Below are 22,916 nucleotides of genomic sequence, written 5' to 3'. Positions count from 1 at the left end.
GAAGTTAGAAAGTTATCACAGATATCATAAATATAGGTGATCGCTAAATAATGAGAGGGCAATCAGAACTTGGACGTAGGTGCTCAGCAGGTTAGAAAATATGATGCTAAAACTAAAGGAATCCAGACAAACTGTGCTTGGAGTAGCAGCTTGTCTTCAATTTTATTCAGTACTTGGAGCACACATTAGCCAGGGTATTATCAGGCCGGATTCTTACTGGTTGTTGTTATTCAGTGACTAATGCTGGAAAGTGTTTGCGTCTAGATGGCAGCTCAAAATAGTAGCAGCTTTTTTACTGCTCATGAACTGCCCCTCTGTGTGAATCACTGTTTTGAGGAATGGGGTGAACAAATGAAAAACTCACTAAAACCAATGTTTTAACTAATGCAAGAGAATCAAAAAATATATTTGTTGCAGTTGCAAAATAAATCTTGAGACAAACTTTTGAGGGGTGGACACCAATCAGGGAAATTAATTAATTTAAAGTGATGAGGAGGGGGTTTAGGAGTCTTAAGGTACCATTGAACAGATTGAGCATTTCAGAGACTTTTGAAGAGGTTTAAAAACAAAAGAATTGTGGGAGAGAGTCCAAAAAGAGAGAAGACTAATAGCTGTAAGACCAACATCCATACATAGACATACATGGAATTTACAGTGCAGAAGGAGGCTATTCGGCCCATCGAGTCTGCACCGGCTCTTGGAAAGAGCACCCTACCCAAGGTCAACACTTCCACCCTATCCCCATATCCCAGTTACCCCAGTAACCCCACCCAACACTAAGGGAAATTTTGGACACTAAGGGCAATTTATCATGGCCAATCCACCTCACCTGTACATCTTTGGACTGTGGGAGGAAACCGGAGCACCCGGAGGAAACCCACGCACACACGGGGAGAATGTGCAGACTCCACACAGACAGTGGCCCAAGCCGGAATCGAACCTGGGACGCTGGAGCTGTGAAGCAATTGTGCTATCCACATTGCTACCGTGCTGCCCACATTCAGTAGTGGAGAGGAGAGGCTAGTGGGTAAGCAATGATCTGAAGCTGAAGGTGCAAGCTGTGAGTGCTGGGAGATATGGTTGAAGAAAAGAGGTCAGAATAAGGCCATGGAAACATTAGTAATTAATTCACTGTACAGAGGAAGACCGTAGAGTTTGACATGGATGGCGACATTGGACCTTGTGTGGATGTTGAGCACTTGAAATTCTCTGAGGTTTGTGGAAGATTGAGACAGGGAAGTCAGTAAAGAAGGCACTAAAAAATCTGTCCTTAACAGATGATAGTAGAATGGAGATTCATCAGTAGAATGGAAGAGTTAGGGATGTAAGCAGGCAATATTCTTTATGTTCAAGAACAGATGTGGGGTAGTAAAAGCTCACAGTGGAACTGGATGCTGAGATTGTGCATCTCTCCGATTGGCCTGAGTTGACAGTGGAGGAGGTTCATTGAATTCGAGCCAGGTGCTGAATTCCAAAAGGTGCAACCAGCAAAACAGGTTCAGGAATGTGAAGGATATTTCAACTGTTTTGTTACACTTGAGGAATGATGATTACTTTCAACCACTCCCTACTGGTACAGAGAATTTGCCAAACTCAATTACCACTGACGAATGGAATCCAGTTTTGCAGGATTTTTGTCCTCCATTCAAATTAGGGCTACCAGCGATTGGGAGATCACAAACTGTTCTGCCCTCAATAGATTTCACAACATTAGGGATTGATTTTGGTCTGCGCTGCACATGGAATTATCAGAAATGTAAATTTTTTATCCTGGTTAGTTTCAGCCATCGCCAGATTAATGCTTGCAAAGGCAAACAGGCTTGAGAGTGTGAACAGAAACACTGAGTGTATCTTTTCTTGCGTATTATGTATTAACAAGGTAAGACATGAACAATATGGTCTCTCCAAACAAAGGCTTTCCAAGTGAAGTCAACACTTAATCCTAAATCAGCTCAAAACAAATAAATCCAGAGGTGGCATTTATGAGGTTTGTGAAAGTTTGATACTCATAATGAGATTGTCTGTCTATCTGTCTATATATATGTTTCTGGGCCATACCTCTTCATTCACCTGAGGGAGGAGCAGCGCTCCGAAAGCTAGTGACATCGAAACAAACCTGTTGGACTTTAACCTGGTGTTGTAAGACTTCTTACCATAATGAGATTGTCATTATTTTCTTGAAAAGGACCTGAAGATTGAAAATAGGCTAATATGGTGCCTATGTTCAGAAGAGTAATGAAATGAACACATGCAACTAGTCTTAATTATAGTCCAGGTAAATTAATGTAATTTAGTTGTCAGGAATTAATTTTAAGATTATTTGAACAATCTGCAGTCAACGTCGTTTCAGAAGGGAAGGACCTTGTATGACTAACATCTTTGACTTCCTTACAGAAGTGACAAACCAAGATGACTGTGGTAAACCATGTGCTGATGTGTTGTACTTTGACTTTTAAGAAGTTTTTGACAAAATTCCACTATGCTATTAATTGAACTTAGAGCTGCAGGGATTCAGGATAAATTCTGAAAATGGATTAAAAAACTGGGTTAAAGGGGGCAAGCAATGAGAGCCCATTAGAGACGTTATCTACAGGGTAGGGCCAAGGAAGTACTGAGTTGGAGGATCCAGGCCTCAGTGCTAAGACCACTAATTTTTTAATTTATATAGTCAACCTGGAGTCAGAAACTCAATGCAATTAACTTTACAAATGATGCTGAATGACAAGATGTGGTGAAATTAGAAGCGGTAGGCCAGAATATATAAAGGATGTAGATCTCCCCGGCCTCGGGTATTCCTGTATAAGGCGAGATCTTCCAAAAACATCATCCCCCACGATTTACCTGAGCTCTGGTAACCATTCCCTTGGGGCTGAATTTTACAGGAGTGTATTGCTTGCCCCCCTCCCCCTGTTACAAAAGTTGGTTTCAAACTGGCCGACTTAAAAGAAAGGCTGACTCTCAACACTAACATGCTGGGACAGCCTAAATAAGCAGAGTGGGACATTTTCACCTCAGTGGGAGCTTGTTGGTTCCTTCAAGAACTATCCTCAATTTACTGGCAAGCAGCCTCAGCACTCTCAGCAGTGCCAGACCCACTGAAGCAAAGTAATGGATCTTCGACTAAGCCAAATCTTGGGCGTTGAGGGCAGGAAGAGATTGGGAAACTTAGGGAGATGGGGGCAAGGGAAATTGGGGCATAGGTTTTGAAGGCCAGGCTGGGAGACACAAATGGCGTGTATTGCCTTGGAGGGTGCCCCGATGTGCACGGGGCACCACTTGAAGTTCATATTCCGCTTTCCTTCCTGTCTTTTAACCAGTTGGGTTAAAGAATGGCCTGCCCACTCCCACCCACCTGCCCACACCAAATGTACTCTGCCATGAGCAGTGTAATATTCTGGTTAGTCGGCTTGGTAACAAGCTCAATTACCTGTTAATTGTTTTTTTTAAATGCTGATTGAGCTGCCAATTTTAGCACCCTCCCACTGAAGTCACTTTCGGTGGGAGGGGGGAGTCATAAAATCCATCCCTTGGTCTTCATGGACAATCTCCCGAATGCTAGTGATCCTATTAATATGCAAGCGACACATTATTGGCACTTGGAATTTATTTCAGTTTGAGGAAACTTTTTTTTGCATTGACAGAATGATTTAATTAATATTGTGAAATATCATTGTGAAATTCATATTTGAGAAATGGACCTATTAAATTAATTTTATTTGGTCCGGCAAACCCTGAAACAACTTCCTGGTCCAACCTCGCTGGAAAAATAATTCAGCTTGAATCATTGGTTATAGCATGTTGTGATGAATCTTTTCACTATGTCTCTGAATCAGCTCCCTCATTAATGCTCGAGCAGTGTTCCCAAACTCCCTGAGCTGAGGTAGCTGCTGATTTTCACTCAGCAGGTATTGTTGTTGTCTGTCAAAAGTGAATTATCTGAGATCACAGGGAGAAAGGCTCCTGGTGCATGCAGATCCTCACAGGTTTTGCGACCCAAGTGTTTCCATAGACTCTGCAGTTTATACACCTCCGTGGGAAAACAGTGGGAAAATTTACGAACACTCAGTTGCTTTAATAAGGACATTGAGCTCTCACTGCTGGAATTTGACATATGATAAAAAAACAAATTTCCCTTCATCACAGTAACAGTAATTATAGAGTTAAACATATACAACACCTTTATTCTGCACACTTAGTCTGTTTTTTTGTGCCATCTCTCATCCTGGATTTCCCGAAATAGATGTGCAACTATCATTTTGTTGTTATCATATAACCTTTTCAAAAGGCAAACCCAATTTACAGAATGATTGCTATAAAAAGCATTTATTTTAATCTGTAATGAGCTGAGGCTTGGTGGAGTTCAGAATTTTGGCTGAATATTATCTTGAATATTTTTAAGTTGAACTTCAGGTAAGAAAAGAATCTTTACGGCAGCACAGTGGTACAGTGGGTTAGCCCTGTTGCCTCATGACGCCGAGGTCCCAGGTTCGATCCCGGCTCTGGGTCACTGTCTGTGTGGAGTTTGCATATTCTCCCCGTGTTTGCGTGGGTTTCGCCCCCACAACCCAAAAAATGTGCAGGTTAGGTGAATTGGCCTCGCTAAATTGCCCTTAATTGGAAAAAATGAATTGGGTACTCTAAAGTTATGAAAAAAAAGAAAAGAAAAGAATCTTCGGGAAAAAAGCTAAAGATTTTCTCGCTGGAAGATATCATACTAAGTACTTTTGAAAGGTTAATGCTCTGTGGGCCAGTGCAGCTTTTAAAACCAGTTTATAGAAATCAATAGTCTAGTTTTCCCAGTATCAAGAATGAATTAAACATGGTTTTTGGTATATCTCAACAGATTGCTTTATGTGCCCGGAGCGATTCACGATCTTCAGCGTTTTCATAAGTTCACAAATGGTTGATTGAGGAGAACATGGCGGTGGAGCCAGCGTTCTCTTTCTTGACAAAAGGGGACGATGGAATGGTGATGAGGAAGGGGAAATCGAGATTTATAAAGTGACATTTTTCACAGTAAAAACAGGGATGGGAAGGGAGCAGACTAGTCCCTATGAAGAGTCTGCAACTTGAAGGTACATTAACAACATGAACTCAAGTTGCTGGAGAACTCTAAGTTTGGGATCTAGATTTGGACCCTGAAGCTAACAGATGGTGACATAGCTGCAAGGGATCTCCATTTAATCTGGATAAAAGATTCAAAACAGGTTTGACAGTACCCCAACTCAGCTGCAACAGATGGAACTGATAATATTGGCACACTGTTAGAGATGTTAAGAGTAGACAAGTGCTCTGCCACCCTTGTTTACAGCGCATACTAAGGAGGAGATTAACAAAATCTTTAAATATCATTTCAAAATACTGATTCTCACTTGCTAAGTTGACATGTGTTAGGAGAAAGGGTCAAGTTAAGACCCTGAGAGTAGCATTTCTGGGATAATGAGTAGCTGAGGAAAGGAGGCTTTGGATCAGAAAGATGCCAAAGATTGGCTCAGTGAGTGTATGCTCATTTGAGGGCATGGTAACATCGTGGTGATGCGACTGAGTTGGTAATCCTGAGGCGTAGACTAAAGATCCACAGAAATGAATCTGAATCCCAACATGACAGCTGGGGAAATTAAATTAAGTCAGTTAAATAAATCTGGAATAAAAAAGCTAGTCTCGCTAATGGTGACGATAAAACTACTGAATTGTCATAAAAACCCATCTGGTTCATTAATGTTCTGGTTTTTTTTCATAAATTTACAGTACCCAATTAATTTTTCCAATTGAGGGGAAATTTAGCATGGCCAATCCACCCTACACATCTTTTGGGTTGTGGGGCAAAACCCAAGCAGACACGGGGAGAACGTGCAAACTCCACACAGTCTCTGACCCAGGGCCGGGATGTAACCTGGGACCTCGGCGTATTGAGGCAGCAGTGCTAACCACTGCGCCACCGTGCTGCCCCATTAATGTCCTGTTGGGTAGTAAATCTGCTGTCCTTACCCAGCCCGGCCTGTAAGTGGCTGATTCTTCTCTGTTCTCTGTGTAGCTGCTCAGTTGTATCAAACTTCTGTGCAAAACTATAACAGTAATCTAACTAGTTGTACCAACCTAGGAGGCAGATATGAAAAAGACACTTCCCAGTTAACCCCACAAATACTTCCTCACTGAAATCTGGCGAAAGCTATCCCACAGACTAACAACAGCCTGACATAGTCATACTCACACAATCATACTTTACAGTCAATGTCCTAAACCATTACTGGGTATGTCCTGACCTATAGGCAGAGCTGGTGGCACAGTGATATGCAGTCAGGAGGGAATGGCCCTGGGAATAGTCAATATTACCTTTGGACCCCATGAACTCAAAACTGGGGAGGAAAACTTCCTGCAGATCACTACCCTCCCTCAGCTGATGAACCAGTATTCCTCCATGTTGAACACAATTGGAAGAGTAATAACACAGAACATACTTTGGGAACAGAACTTCAATATCCTGTAAGGTACGACAATGCACAGTAGCACCAATTTTGATCCAAGAAACCAATGGGGATTGAGGAAGAAACCGCAGGCTACAGAGCAAACCAGATATTGAAAACCTTGCCAGAACGATTTTTATCAATAAATATTACTTTATGAAGAAAAATGGGCTTAACGGGTGGAGTGCTTGCTTGTGTTTTCTTGCGCAGTTCAAAGCTATAATTAAATCTATTGTATTTGAAAAGTAGTTGAGGTAATAAATGTTGCATAAACTAAATATGGTGGATTGTACCCGTATAATCACCTGTGCTGCGGTAAAGAATACATTATACCTCCAAAAATGTAAAATAAAAATTGAATATATTGCATAGACAAATGCAGTTAAGATAATGGGAGTGGGGAGGTTGTATAAAATGTATCCGTTGTTATTAAGTACAATGGATATCCAGTCTACTTACGAATGTGTTTTAGGTATTCATTACGTGTTCTGGTGAAGAAAACCCTGAGAGCAGAATTTTCCACTCAGAGACTAAGTGCGGTGGCAGGCAGGAAAGTCAGAGTGACTGTTGGAAGGCGGGATGAATTTGCGCACTAGATATTCTGCTTTACAGCACATTAATTATGTATTCATGGGGAGCACACTGAATCTTGTGGCAGGGTGGGGTGGGCATGATGCGACCCGCCCTACCATCATCCCACAGGCTCCAATGTACAGGCGTCAAATTTAAACATTGCGCCGAGATAACCATTTATTCATTGCAGGCCGGAAAATTCCCAGGAGAAGATAGAAGACTCCAGCCTCAAAGTTCCCTGGAGATACATCTCCAAGCGGTTGAGGAAAGGTGGGATTTTCTCTTTCCAAGGGATAGGAGCAGGAGGCCCTATCGTCTGGCCAGTTGGCCTGGGAGAAGGTTTCTAGGGTGATGCAAAGAGGACCATCCTGCAATGGTAGGGAAAGTCAAACCTCTACTCACTGCAAACTCACACTGTCAGAATGGTATCCGACAGTCTAAGGATTAGGGTCCACGGCGATGTCACACACTGTTCAGCAGATGGGACATCAGCATCGTTATTCTTATTGTTTATTGGGATGTGGACTTCACTGGTTAGGCCAGCACTTTTATTGCTCATCCCTAACTGGCCTTGAGAAGGTGGTGATGAGCTGCCTACTTGAACCGCTGCAGTCTATGTGGTGTAGGTACGCTTACAATGATGTTAGGGAAGGAGAACCAGGATTTTGACCAAGCGACAGTGAAAGAACAGCAATATTGGGCGCAATCTAACCAAACGGGGACAGAGTCCCGCAGCGAGCGCAATTAGTAGAGTGCTTCCCAGCACACGCAGTGCCGAGAAACACCAGGCTATCTATTGGTACTCTGGTTCTATTCGAGGCCTCATCGGCTAATGCCTTGACGAGGCCGCACTTAGTCCCATTTCTGCTTGCCGGAACTCCGCAGTGGAGGAGAAGATCAGGATTGCAACCATAGTTGTCAATGGCGGGGAGGGTACAAAGAATAAAGAAAAGTACAGCACAGGAACAGGACCTACGGCCCCCCAAGCCTGCGTCGACCATGCTGCCCTTTTAAACAAAAATCGTCTACACTTCCGGGGTCTGTATCCCTCTATTCCCATTCTATTCATGTATTTGTCAAGATGCCTCTTAAACATCACTGTCGTCCCTGCTTCCACCACCTCCTCCGGCAGCGAGTTCCAGGCACCCACGACCCTCTGTGTAAAAAACGCCTCATACATCTCCTCTAAACCTTGCCCCTCGCACCTTAAACCTATGTCCCCTAGTAATTGACCCCTCTACCCTGGGAAAAAGATTCTGACTATCCACTCTGTCTATGCCCCTCATAATTGTGTAGACCTCTATCAGGTCCCTCAACCTCCGTCATTCCAGTGAGAACAAACCGAGTTTATTCAACCTCTCCTCATAGCTAATGCCCTCCATACCAGGCAACATCCTGATAAATCTCTTCTGCACCTTCTCTAAAGCCGCCACATCCTTCTGGTAGTGTGGTGACCAGAATTGAACACTATACTCCAAATGTGGCCAAACTAAGGTTCTACACAGCTGCAACATGACTTGCCAATTTTTATACTGAATGCCCCGGTCAATGAAGGCAAGAATGCCGTATGCCTTCTTGACTACCTTCTCTACCTGTGTTGCCCCTTTCAGTGACCTGTGAACCTGTACACCTAGATCTCTCTGACTGTCAATACTCTTGAGGGTTCTACCATTCACTGTCTCTCCCCTACCTGTATTAGACCTTCCAAACCTCACATTTGTCCGGATTAAACTCCATCTGCCATCTTTCCGCCCAAGTCTCCAAACGATCTAAATCCTGCTGTACCCTCTGACAGCCGTCATCGCTATCCGCAATTCCACCAACCTTTGTGTCGTCCGCAAACTTACTAATCAGACCAGTTACATTTTCCTCCAGATCATTTATATATACTATGAACAGCAACGGTTCCAGCATTGATCCCTGCGGAGAACCACTAGTCACAGCACTTCAATCAGAAAAACACCCTTCTTTGCTACTCTCTGCCTTCTATGGCCAAGCCAGCCTGTGTCCCTGTTGCCATCTCACCTCTGATCCCGTGTGACTTCACCCTTTGTACCAGTCTCTCATGAGGGTCCTTGTCAAAGTCCTTACTGAAGTCCATATAGACAACATCCACTGCCCTACCTGCATCAAACATCTTTGTGACCTCCTCGAAAAACTCTATCAAGTTAGTGAGACATGACCTCCCCTTCCCAAAACCGTGCTGCCTCTCGCTAATACGTCCACTTGCTTCCAAATGGGAGTAGATCCTGTCTCGAAGAATTCTCCCCAGTAATTTCCCTACCACTGAATTATCCTTGCTACCCTTCTTCAACAAAAGGACAACATTGGCTATTCTCCGGGACATCACCTGAAGACAGTGAGGATCCAATGATTCCCGTCAAGGCCTCAGCAATTTCCTCCCTTGCCTTCTTCAGTATTCTGGGGTAGATCCCATCACGCCCTGGGGACCTATCCACCTTAATATTTTTCAAGACGCCCAACATCTCTTCTTTTTGGATCTCAATGTGACCCAGGCTATCTACACACCCTTCTCCAGACTCAACATCCACCAATTCATTTTCCTTGGTGAATACTGATGCAAAGTATTCATTTAGCACCTCGCCCATTTCATCTAGCTCGACACATAGATTCCCTCCCCTGTCCTCCAATGGGCCAACCCGTTCCCTGGCTACCCTCTTGCTTTTTATGTACGTGTAAAAAGCCTTGGGATTTTCCTTAACCCTATTTGCCATTGACTTTTCGAGACCCCTTCTAGCCCTCCTGACTCCTTGCTTAAGTTCCTTCCTACTTTCCTTATATTCCACACAGGCTTCGTCTGTTCCCAGCCTTCTAGCCCTGACAAATGCCTCCTTTTTCTTTTTCAGACCGTAAAATGATGGTTCGCCCAAGATTCTTGTTTGTTTTTCAGTGTCTCCCTATTTTTATTCCAAAGGCCTTTTTTAAGCAGGTGAACAGGGTGATATCTGGGTTTGTGTAGGCGGGTAAAACCCCGCGAGAAAGAAAGTATTGCTGGAGCGGAGCCCAGGGGAGGGAGGGCTGGCACTGCCGAACTTTAGGAACTACTACTGGGCGGCAAATATAGCCATGATTAGGAAGTGGGTAATTGGGGGGGGGTCGGTGTGGGAGCGGGTGGAGGTGGCATCATGTAAGGGCACAAGTTTGAGGGCATTGGTAACTGCACTTCTGCCGTTCTTGCCGGCCCGGTACTCCACAAGCCCAGTGGGAGTGGCGGCCTGAGAGTCTGGGGGCAATGGCGGGAGCATATGGGAGTAGAAGGAGCATCGGTGCAGGCTCCAATCTGTTGTAATCACCAGTTTGTGCCAGGGTAGATGGGTGGGGGGTTTCGGAGGTGGCAGAGAGCGCGTATTGAGAGGCTGGGGGATCTGTTTATTGATGGGAGCTTTCCCGGTCTAGAGGATCTGGAAGTAAAGTTTGAATTGCCGGGAGGGAATGGGTTCCGATATCTCCAGGTAAGGGATTTTGTGCGAAGACAGGTTTTTACCTTCCTGCTCCTTCTGCCACAGGGGACGCAGGGCAAGGTAGTTTCTAGAACGGGGGTGGGGGAGGGGAAGGTATCGGAAATTTATAAAGAACTTATGGAGTGGGAGGAAACACAGATAGTGGAGACAAAACGTAAATGAGAAGATGAATTGGGAAAGGATCTGTGGGAGGATGCCCTGAGCAGAGTCAATAGGTCCTCATCATATGCCAGGCTCAGCGTGATACAATTCAAGGTGGTTCACCGGGCACACATGACGGTGGCCCGGATAAGCAGGTTTTTTGGGGTAGAGGATAGGTTGGGCGATGTGCAGGAGGTCCCGCAAATCATGTCCATATGTTTTGGGCATGTCCATATGTTTTGGGCATGCCCGAAGTTCAGGGGATTCTGGCAGGAATTTGCAGATGTCATGTCCAGAATGTTAAAGGTGAGGATGGCACGGAGTCCTGAGGTGGCAATTTTTGGAGTGTCCGAAGACCCGGGAGTTCAGGGGGCGAGAAAGGCTGATGTTTTGGCCTTTGCCTCTTTGGTAGCCCGGAGACGGATCTTACTAGCGTGGTGGGACTCGAAGCCCCTGAAAACAGGAGTATGGGTTAGTGACATGGCTGAGTTTCTCGGGCTTGAGAAAATCAAGTTCGCACTGAGAGGTTCAACATTAGGGTCCGTTCGGAGGTGGCAGCCATTTATCGACTTCTTCGGAGAAATTGAACTGTCAGCAGATGCAATAATGGTGGCGGGGGGGTGTTCGGGAGCTGGGGGGAGGGAGTTAGACTATGTCGGTCTAGCTTAGGTGAGAACTGCGGGAGATGGAGGGGTGTGTTACGTGTTGAGCTATGATAATATCTGCACTTGTGTCTTTTGTTATTATAAAATCATAAATGCCTTAATAAAATGTTTTTTTTAAAAAGCAGCTCACCGCTTCCTTGGCCCACATTTGGATGATAAGGGAATAGTGCAGATGGGCTTTAGAGTGGTTTCACAGGTCGGCGCAACATTGAGGGCCGAAGGGCCTGTACTGCGGTGTAATGTTTTATGTTCTATGTCACTTCAAACTGGGGTCAGATGAGACGAGGTGGAAATATGGTGGGTGAAATGCTGCTGCCAGATTTTGACTGACTACACCCCGGCCCCAATCCCAACTGAACATGTGAATGAAAACCAGCCCCATGGTGGAAACATCGGTAGGTGAAGTTCAATTGTAAAAAAGATAGATTTATTGGGATTAAAAAGCCCTGTTCCTAAAAATTCTTAAATTCTTGCATTATATTCTTGAATCTGACCCCACTGGTTCCATAAATCACATAAATGACAATATCATACTTTACTCTTTGGAAGCTAATTCCCCATGCCTGGAATATTGATGTAACCAAAGTTTACCCATAATTAATCCGCTCATTTGCTCCAGTCTTAGCTCAGGGAGATATTTGTGGACTGTTTCCTCCTATCAGCGTTTCTGTGGAGACAATACAGGCAGTAACAGCTGCATGAAGGGCTGGCAGTGAATTGTTAGCCCATTCAGAAGATACATGGTTAGGAGTGTAATTATGCTGCCAAATTAGCAAGGTTTGGGCAGTATACACATAGCAGAAAACTTTTGAACATGGTGAAATGTTCAAATTCATAAAGCACCCTGACAAACCTCAGTTAGTAACAGTGAAGCTTTGGGTAGTGACGGACCTGAGTCCTCCCTTTTAGCGAAGAAACGTTGCATTGAGTGCCTGCCACTCACGCACTTAACTGGACACTGGCAGATGTTCTTCAGGACCAAGGATCCAGTAGTGGGAGCCCCACCTACCGAGAACCACTGCCCGATTGGATGCAGCCATCTCCATTGAATGGCAGTAGTAGTGGCCACTGCTGGTATGACAGCTCCCAAGGCCGAGTATCACCACTGGATCCACAAGTGAGGGATGAGGGGTTCACAGAGTGGGTGTTAATGGGATTGGGATCGATGACAATGATAGTGGTTCACAGTAAGCATCCCACTTCCAAATGCTGAGCTCCTTGACCAAGCACTAAGTGCCATTGAAGTGGGAGGGGGGTGGGGGTGGGTGGGGGGTGTTAACTCCTTGCGAATATTAATTGCGCACTTAAGGGCCTCAAATAGCGGTGGGGCGAGGTGGGTAGGTCACCCACAGACCACGTATCAGACTTAATCAGAGAAGAGGCGGGAAGATGATGGGGTCCTCATCCGCTACCGTCAGGCCTCATAAAATGCCCCCATCACCAAACTCTCCACAGGGTAAGGCATTAAATTCCACCTTTGGCCTCTACATATAATAGTGATTAATAACGGATGAATGACTGCCTACTAACGATAAGGAGGTATCATTACACAGAAGAGAGCCCTTGACATCACTAAGTGAACCATTTGAATCCTAAAAGCGATTAGCATTTGGGAATATCCTCCCTACCACCCTTCATATGAAATAATTACTTGCTGGGAGAAGTGCTTACATTGTACTTGCTCCCTTTTCTGTTGATGGCTATGGCTGTGGTGGATATTTTAAGCAGCCACTCTAAGAAGATGATGGTTGCCAATTTACTTGTGTGGATAATTTAAGGGAGGTCAATTTAAAGGACACATGGGGCAGAGATTACATTTATGCCACCTGTCAAATGGCCTTAGAACGAGGCTCCACCTGTGTTCAAGGGAAACAAAAACATAGAAAATAGCAGCAGGAGGAGGCCCTGTGGCCCTTTGAGCCTGTTCTGCCACTCATTATCATGGCTGATCATTCAACTCAGTAATCTGTTCCCACTTTCCTCCAATATCATTTGATCCCTTTAGCCCAAGGAGCTAAATCCTTCTTGAAATCGTACAAGGCCTGATCTATCAGTCTCATTGTGCCAACTCGGGACTTGGCGAGGCTGGTATCTGGCCTTGTCACATCTCGTGAGATCTAACGAGATCTTGCGAGGCGTTGTGATCTGGACCCCGTCCATTGAGGTCGAGATCCAGATTTGCATATTTAAGTGAGCAGTTAGTCCCACTTGAACATGTCTGCACCAAACTTACTCAGTGCCTGGATCGAACAACCATGCCTTGCTTGTGCCTTAGCACTGGTTTCTACAAACGTAGACAAGGGGTGCCAGCACTTGTGGGTATCTCCCAGGTGTTTGGGGGCTGGGTGGTCGGGCTCTGGGCAGGGTGGTACCCTGGCACTCCTGATCTTTCCCATGCAAGGGATTGGGCCCTGCCCTATGAGGTGGAGTGCGAGGAGCTTGATGAAGCCCTACTTGGTGAGTTGGGGAGATCCTCAGGCCGGAGTGGGGGGGATCTGTGCCCTGACCTCTTCCCTCACTGGCGAGCTGAGCTCGTTAGTGCAGAATGTGAGCCTAAGTGCAGACTCAGCAGGCTGTTCCTTACCGAGGTCCAGAAATCAAGCAGAGTCCTGTTTAATAGCAGGATAGTTTTCAGCACTACCAGCGCAGGAAACACCCGACTTAATGCGCCCAACACAGCATTCTGTTTCATTTCCATGAAATTGTGCCCACAATGTTTTGGCCTCAACCGGTTTCTCTGGTAAAGAATTCCACAGGCTCACCACTCTGGGTGAAGAATGTCTCCTCATCTCAGTCCTATATGGTCTACCCCATATCCTCAGACTGTGGCTCTGGGGACCCCCACCATTGGGAACATCTTTCCTGCATCTACTCTGTCTAGGTCTGTTAGAATTTTATAGGTTTCTAGGAAATCCTCCACATTCTTCTAAACTCCAGAAAATATACTCCTAGCTGACTCAATCTCTCCTCAGATATCAGTCCCACCATCCCAGGAACCAGACTGGTAAACATTCGCTAAACTCCCTCCATAGAAAGAACACCCTTCCTTAGATGAGGAGACCAAATTGTCACACAATATTTCAGGTGTGGACTCACCAAGGCTCTGTATAATTGCAGCAAGATATCCCTGCTCCTGAAGTTGAATCCTCTCGCTATGAAGGCCAACATACCTGTGGTGTTGGGTGCTCTGGTGCACAGATGAGCCAACACAGTTGTATGTGGTACAACTCTATTTTATTATAACTCTTATAATACAGTTCGTTCTGGATACTCTGCACGTGCTGTCTCCCTGAGTGTGTTTGGTAACCGATGTGTCCTGGTTCTCCTCTGCAGCTAATACTGACCACCGGGGGTCGTGTCTGTGCTTTTATATCTTTCTGTCATTGGTTGTGGTGTTGTGTGTTCTGATTTGTCTGTTGGTGTGTCTATCATGATGTGTGTGTTTGAATATCATGACATCCCCCCTTTTTACAAAGATATGTGCCTACGTGGTTATAAATATAATTGTGTCGTGAGTGCATCGAAGAGTGTGTGTGTGTGTTATGTACAGCGTGTGTATATGACGTAACTATTTACGTGGGGCGATGTCGGGTGCGTCACACTAACAAGGTTGTACCATAACAAAACTTGGATGCGAGAGAAAAAAAAAACTTGAACATTGGTCTGGTCAGACGATATCTGGAACAATAAACAACAACAGGTTATAATACAGAAGTGTTTGACTTTTTGAACGTATGAACAGCGTTATAAGTCCAGTCTAATGGGTGACCGCCTCAAGAATGGGCTGGTCCTCAAGCCGGTTCAGCTGTGGAGATTTGGGGTCACACTGGTTCACCTTGGACTGTTGGAGGTGATGCTGTTGCCGAAGTCTCTACTTTACCATTTGTTGTACTTCGTGCAGTGCTTGGTTTTTTCATTCGTGCAAATATAACATTCAACATCTTTGTTAGTGGTGCCTTGGCTGTGGTTTGGTTCTGGTGGCGATGGAGGGGCATGATCCGTGGCATCTCCACGAAGTCATCCTTGGGAACCAGTGGAGGATCCGGCGTGTGCGTACGGTTCAGTTGCGAGCGTGGAAGGCGGCGCAAAGCTCGCTGATTGCGCCTACGCACCAATCCATCCGCCCTGCATGCCAGGAACAAGGTGGAGTCTTTTTCTTTTTATGTTTGTGGTGGACGGCATCTTGTAGCCGATGGGTCGTTGCCATCGAAGTAGCACCATCACTAATATCATGCAAGGCGATGACTGTGCCAGATGTCGAAGTTGGCCGAGACCGTGTACGCTGGTTCCGGCCACCTGCTGTGCCGGAAGGGCGACTCCGCAGAGAAACGTCGAAGCATGTCGCCTTGGAGAGAGAATTGTTGCTCGCATCAACGTCTGGCGATGGCGCGAATTGGTGTGTCCATCTTGGACCCCCGGTGCTGGTTGCCACTGCCGACCCAGTGGGACTGCCACGCGATCCATTCCCTGTCGCCGTGGCATCCGCCGTCACCCTGAGCGTGCCATCACCGAGGCCGCGACACCGCCCGTCCGGAGCAAGGTCTGGCGTGCGCGAATCAGAGTCGGCGCTTGGCTGCTCCCCATCTGGAGTCCGGTCTGCCTTCCGTCGATGCCCCCCGTCCGGAGTCCCAACAGGTTCACTGGAGGCAGCCGAGATTCCCTGAAGCTGCACTTCTGGAGTCGGAACATGCAGGAATGCACCAACCAGTGGAGAGGGTCGAGCCATCGAGGGTGGAAGCGGTGCGCTGCCACCGCAGTCGTCAGTGGTCCCACCGTGATCGTCGAGTGCCTCGGTACGCACTAGGCGAGGTCTGTCACCTTGCACCTTTTGCATGGGAAGTGGGATGCTGTCGTCACTCGTCTCACATCCCGTGGATAGATCCTCATTAGCAGCTTGCTGTTCACTAGGGTTGGGTAAATTGTCAGAGTTTTCATCTGGTGGTGCACACCATGTCGGTGGACTGTCATTGTCTTGCCATTGTCCTTCATTTGGGCTTTTCTTCTTTGGAATTTTAAATCTTCCCCCAGACATTGCAGAACCTTGTTTATTACCCCCAAATTCTCCCATAGGTATGGTCTCGAATATAGGATCCAATGTTTCTATCCACATTGTACTATTTTCCAAAGAACATTCCGTTTCACTTTTCTTCTCAGGTGCCTCATATGTATCTTTGTCTAATGTACATGCCTTCATGGTCTCTGGGTCTGATTTTGCTGGGACTGGCATGGTCACAGTCTCTCTTTTACTGTTCTCAATTGCCCACATTATACTCCCCATACATAACTGCTTAATCACTGGGGTTAGTGTGGTACAATGGATAATCGGGTCGACCTTATCTGCATCTTCACCATTAGTGGAAAGCACACTTGGTTCACTTGAAACTGCTGTGGGTTTTAAATTCGTTATCTGGCTACTCGATGTCGGTGTCCTCAGGATTCTTGCTCCAATGTTCTGCTCAATAATCAGTGGAGCGTGTATAGGTTCAATGCAATTAATGTTCCCCTCAAGGTTTGAAGAGTCATTACTGACTAACTGCTGGTCTCCGAAGTTGGGATTTTGCGGTGTTGTGTTGAAGGGAGACATTTGTCCCTGCTGTAGATATGATTCAGGTTGTGTTATTTCCATTACCTGAGGATCAATGTCTTGTCCATTTTTTCGATCCGTACTAAAACACTGGCAATTCTCAGTCTGCTCCTTGCAAGTTAAACATTCAATTAATTTCGTTAGCAAATCCTCAGCATCCTTCTGTGGCCGTGCAGCATTATTAATCTCTGTTCGGCTATAATGATCGTGAAGGTCAGCGCATAAACCTTTTTTCTTTGGGCTTGGACGAGGCGATTCCTTTGGCTTGTCTTCAGTTGGGCTTGAACAGTCTTCAGCGCTGTGCCCTTCATTGTAGCATGAGAGACCGTCATGTTCATGCTGCTGTGTAGTGGAGCATGGTAGGCTGTTATAGCCTTCTTGCTGTTCACGTGAGCATGGCAGACTTGCATCGTCTGCCGCTGGTTGGTCAGGAGAGGTTGCTAGACCCTCATGGTCTTGTTCCTGCAAGGACTGCGCTCTGGAGTCTTGCGTTCCTTCCATCGTGGAGTCCGTCCACGAGCTCTCTGTGGAGGCTTGTGACACTGGAGTCACTTCTTGTTCGTGCAAGGACTGCGCTCTGGAGTCTTGCGTTGCTTCTATCGTGGAGGCTGTCCACGAGCTCTCTGTGGAGGCTTGTGACACTGGAGTCACTTCTTGTTCGTGCAAGGACTGCGCTCTGGAGTCTTGCGTTGCTTCTATCGTGGAGGCTGTCCACGAGCTCTCTGTGGAGGCTTATGACACTGGAGTCACTTCTTGTTCGTGCAAGGACTGCGCTCTGGAGTCTTGCGTTGCCTCTATCGTGGAGGCTGTCCACGAGCTCTCTGTGGAGGCTTGTGACACTGGAGTCACTTCTTGTCCGTGCAAGGACTGCGCTCTGGAGTCTTGCATTTCTGCAATTGTGGAGTCTGTCCACGAGCTTGCTGTGGAAGCTTGTGACACTGGAGTCACTTCTGGTTCATGCGAGGACTGCACTCTGGAGTCTTGCATGTCTTCTTTCATAGAGTCGGGAACGTTGAGCGGGACGTGGACCACGCTCTGTGTGGCAGCAGGGCACTCTCCGTGTGCTTGCACCGCTCCCTGTCTGTTAATGTCAGGCTGCAGCATCATCCGGTACTGATAAGTTGGAACGTCATATCTGCTGGATTGAAGATCCTCAAATCCGAAAAATGAATCCGCATCTGCGTCGGATTCAATGTGGAGGCCGCCAATGTGCAACACGAAAGGTTCGTCCGAGTCATAGTCATATAGGACCACGGAGCTATCATTGGGCTCGCGAGGTCCGGAAACACTGTAAAGATCGTCATCGAAGTATTCAAGGTCGGAATCATCGTCTTGTGCGTAGGTAACTGCTTGTCGGAGGGTTCTTCGGAGGTCAAATTCATCTCCTGGGTCAATTTGCGGCACTGTGCTGTCATTCCAGGTGAGGGAAGGTTGTTTTACAGCTTTAACAGATTTTTGTTTTTTTGATTTGGGACGTTTCCCTTTTAAATTGGATTTGGGACATTTCCCTTTTAAATTGGTGCAGTCTGGGGCCTCTGACATCCTGACGCTCGGTATGTAACACGTAGGAAGCGACTGCGCATGCTCAGATCGCTGTTCCTTTACCGATGGCCGTTTTCTTGACTGCGCATGCGCAGCATCTCGCGCATGCGCAAACGAAACTTCCGGTTCTGCGCACTGCTCGCGCAACTGTGCTAGCGTTATACCTTTAGCAAGATGGCCACCGACCTCGACCCAGCCTTCTCTCAGGCCCGGGATTTTGGCTTCTGGGAATTCGGGCTCCGGGATCTCAGCCACGAGGTGAGTACTGCAGCTTTTCTTACCTTTATGTGCCGATTGGATTGCGTTTTCTTCACAGTACTTGGAGAATTTGTCCAGGACTGCCTGGTAATCGTACCTTTGCTGCCTCCTGAAGAACCTGAACCTTGTGAATATTTCTCTTGCCCTTGCACCGGCGATGGTGAGGAGAAATTCAATTTTTTCCCTATCATCCAGGTCTTGGAGTTCAGCTGCCACCAGGAACAATTCGAACATTTGCCGGAATCGCCGCCAGTTTTCGTGGAGATCGCCGTAGCACTGGAGCGGCTGCGGAACCGGGAGCTCTATCATTTTGCCTGGGCACTGCTGGTTGTCTGTGTACACTGAGGTATGCCGGCAGGTATCGATCCACTCCTGTACCATGTGGTGTTGGGTGCTCTGGTGCACAGATGAGCCAACACAGTTGTATGTGGTACAACTCTATTTTATTATAACTCTTATAATACAGTTCGTTCTGGATACTCTGCACGTGCTGTCTCCCTGAGTGTGTTTGGTAACCGATGTGTCCTGGTTCTCCTCTGCAGCTAATACTGACCACCGGGGGTCGTGTCTGTGCTTTTATATCTTTCTGTCATTGGTTGTGGTGTTGTGTGTTCTGATTTGTCTGTTGGTGTGTCTATCATGATGTGTGTGTTTGAATATCATGACAATACCATTTGCTTTCTTCACCGCATGCTGCACATGCATACTTTGCTTTTAGCGATTGGTGTCTAAGGATACCCAGGACTTGTTGCACATTCCCTTCTCCCAATCTTTGGCCATTCAGTTAATAATCTGCCTTGCTGTTTTAGCTACCCAAAGTGGATAACCTCACATCTATCCTGCCATGCTTTTTAAGTGCTCTGCTATTAAATCTTTTACTATAATTTTCCCCACTACTAACACCAGGCTGACTGGTCTATAATTCCTTATTTTCTCTCTACTTCCCTTTCTAAATAGGTGTTACATTAGCTCGCTCCAATCTGTTCCAGAGTTTATAGAATCTTGGAAGATGACCACCAATGCATCCATTATTTCTGGAGCCACCTCCTTTAATACTCCAGGGTGTAGATTATTGGGCCCTGTTGATTTATTGGTCTTCAATTCCATCAATAGGGAAGGCAGTGGTGAGGTGGTATTGTCACTGGACCAGAGACCCAGGGCAGATCTGGGGACCCTGGTTCAAATCCCACCATGGCTGGTGGTGAAATTTAAATTCATTACAAAAAAAATCAAGCTTTCTTTGGTACTCTATTTTTTCCTTCTTAATCAATCCCTTTGTCCTCCTTTTCTGAATTCTAAACCACTCCTAATCCTCAGGTCTGTTGTTTTCTTCTGGCCAATTTGTATGCCTCTTCCTTGGACCTAATACTATCACTACCTTGTCTTGTCAGACTTGGTTTGACCACCTTTCTCGGTTTATTGTTGCACCAGACAGGAATAAATAATTGTTGAAAGCTGGGACCGCTCCTTTAACATCCACAGCCCCCCTCTCCTTTAACACCCACAAACTCTGGCCTAGCCAGAGTGACACATCCCATGAATGTAAAGGAAAGGCAACTGCTGCTTTCCTACCAAAGGAGCCTCCATGGTATCACAAATGCTCCCACACAAGGGCTGGTTGAATGGATGTCCTGACATTGGAACCACACCACTGTTCTGGTGGATAGGCCTCCTAGAGGCAGTTTCTTAATTGGCTGCCGCTGGGAAGATCGTGTCCAACATCCCACCACAATCACCCATTGTGGGCACTCTCACTCCATCGGGAAATTTGCGGGCGTGAGTGCGATGTCGGCGAAGCGGAGGATCCCGCCGATGGAGAATCCAGCCCACAATCTTTCCACCTAGATGTTCTATACACCATTGTGGTTCTCTTTGTGGTTCTTCACAAACTTTCAACCTGAAGATGTAGAATCTTGCAAGAATCAACATAATTAAATGAATTAACATGTATTTGCCACTGATGTTAATTAGCTCTACACATTCCTCCTATAAGAAAATTCTAATTTTTACAATGAAAATCACACTTCAACAAGATTTTGTTTACACCACCAAGGTAAAGTGTTAATTTGTTATCTTTTTAATTTGCAGCAATATTGTGTGAAATCTCATCAGGTGTACTTAATCTCTGATAAGATCTGATTTTGTAGAGTATGCTGAAATGGTGCAATAGAATAGCTTCACTTTTTTTGTAAGGTACTTTAGAGATTGCCAGTGTTTTTACATAAATACGCCAAGATATAATAGTAATTCCATGGGAACAGTTCTGGAAGCCCAAATATTTTACCCAGTTGACAACCAAACATTTTGTGGCCTTATAACAAGTATAGTTTACACATGCAGTGTATTTAAATATCTTGAAATTCCTCAGTGGAAACAGGGTCCTCATGGGCAATGTCAGAGTTGACTAATGAAAATCCAACAATTGTACCTCAGGGTATGAGAATCAGTTATGAAATAAATACAAGTTGAAGAGTGTTATTTATTTATGTTCTTATGTTTGCAAGGCCATGCAGCAAACCTCCTCCAGCTGTATAGCTACACAACCTATTCTCAGAGCTCTAACTAATCACAGAATTGTTATGGTGCAGAAGAAGGCCAATCAATCCATCGCGCCTACACCAGCTCTCCAATGAGCATTATAATTTGGTGTAATTCACTTGCCTTTTCCCTGTATCTCATCACATAATGGGGGATTCTCCGCCTCCCATTGCCAGTCACAGAGTTCCTGATGCAGCGGAGAATCCCCTGTCGGCAAAGGTGCGATGCTTCGGTCCCCCGCTGGCAGCATCGTGTCCCGCACCAGCGAGATGATGCAAATGGGTCTTTTGGACCCATTTGCATCCTATTAATGGCAGAACACCAAATTCCCCACGTCGCCATAATACTCCAACTCTCTCGTCCGACATTCACACAAGTATTTGCCAGCATGACCCTACGCCGTTCGACCTTGCGGTGGGCAAAGGAGGTCGGTATTCAACAAAGTCCAAAGGAAGGCCCCTCCCTGACAATGCAAATCCTGCCCACCCCACCCCCATCCCCCCACATCAGAGACCCCCCTCCATATAAGTCATCCCTTCCTGGAAGCTGAAGAGCAATCCCGGAAGAAACAGTGAAAACTCACTGGTTTTCATTTACCTGACCCTTACACCTGCTGCCTCAGATAGAGGCCAATTTAGTGTGGTCAATCCTCCAATCTTTGGGTTGTGGGATGAGACCCACTCAGGCACAGATTTACTAACCACTGCACCCCCGTGCTGCCGATATGACCACTCCCCCCCACCCCCCCCAATCATGAATCAGCTCCCCAGCCCCAGAATTTCTGGGTTCCCTACCCTTCCATCAAGTACAGGGGTGATCCTACACACCTCCCCCCTCAGAGACCCTTAAATAAGGTGACACCCTCCAAGAGACTCTCAAAATAGGGGGGCCCCCCCCACGAGACCACTTGAATCAGGGCTCCCCTCCCTCATAGACCCACTGAATAGGATGACCCCCCTCAGAGACCACCAGAATAGGGGTACCCCCCAGACCCCTATCTAAAGGAACCTCCCACAAAGACCCCAACTAAAGGGAACCCCACCCCCCAATGAGAACCCTAAATAAAGGTACCCTCCCAGAGACCCCCTAACATCAGCGTCCCCCCAGAAACCACACAACGAAAGCCCCAAAGACTCCCAAAAGACCTGTCTGGAAGCTGGAGAGCAGTTCAGATAGGGGCAATAAAAACAACTACTGTTGTAAGACTCACATGGGCATACACCTACTGGCTCAGACAGAGGAAAAAACATGTGTCCAATCACGGAAAGAGAAAAGCAGTTACCTGTGGGAACCTGAATTGTAGCTCCAGTATACAGGAGGTTGAAAGTAGTGAGGTCATGAGTAAGGTTTCAAAGTTGCAGGCGTGTACCGGCAGGCAGGAAGGTGATTTAAATTGTGGCTTCTTCAATGCCAGGAGCATCCGGAATAAGCTGGGTGAACTTGCAGCATGGGCTGGTACCTGGGACTTCGATGTTGTGGCCTTTTCGGAGACATGGATAGAGCAGGGACAGGAATGGTTGTTGGAGGTGCCGGGGTTTAGATATTTCAGTAAGCTCAGGGAAGGTGGTAAAAGAGGGGGAAGGGTGGCATTGTTAGTCAAGGACAGTATTACAGTGGCAGAAAGGACGTTTGATGAGGACTCGTCTACTGAGGTAGTATGAGCTGAGGT

General features: G+C 46.2%; 1 protein-coding gene across 1 annotated transcript in view; it reads left to right on the top strand.

Moving 5' to 3' along the window:
* Positions 1–1,861: 1,861 nt before the first annotated feature.
* Positions 1,862–22,916, top strand: part of LOC140410770 (synaptotagmin-like protein 2) — a 361,907-nt gene continuing 340,852 nt past the window's right edge. The window contains exon 1 of the mRNA XM_072499365.1: positions 1,862–1,879. The gene's annotated coding sequence lies outside the window, so the exon portion shown is untranslated. The remainder of the gene's footprint in view (positions 1,880–22,916) is intronic.

This window comes from Scyliorhinus torazame, chromosome 4 (genome assembly GCF_047496885.1).
Source record: "Scyliorhinus torazame isolate Kashiwa2021f chromosome 4, sScyTor2.1, whole genome shotgun sequence".
Classification (NCBI taxonomy): domain Eukaryota; kingdom Metazoa; phylum Chordata; class Chondrichthyes; order Carcharhiniformes; family Scyliorhinidae; genus Scyliorhinus; species Scyliorhinus torazame.
Note: the sequence above shows the minus strand (reverse complement) of the source record. Positions and strands in the feature narration are given on the sequence as shown.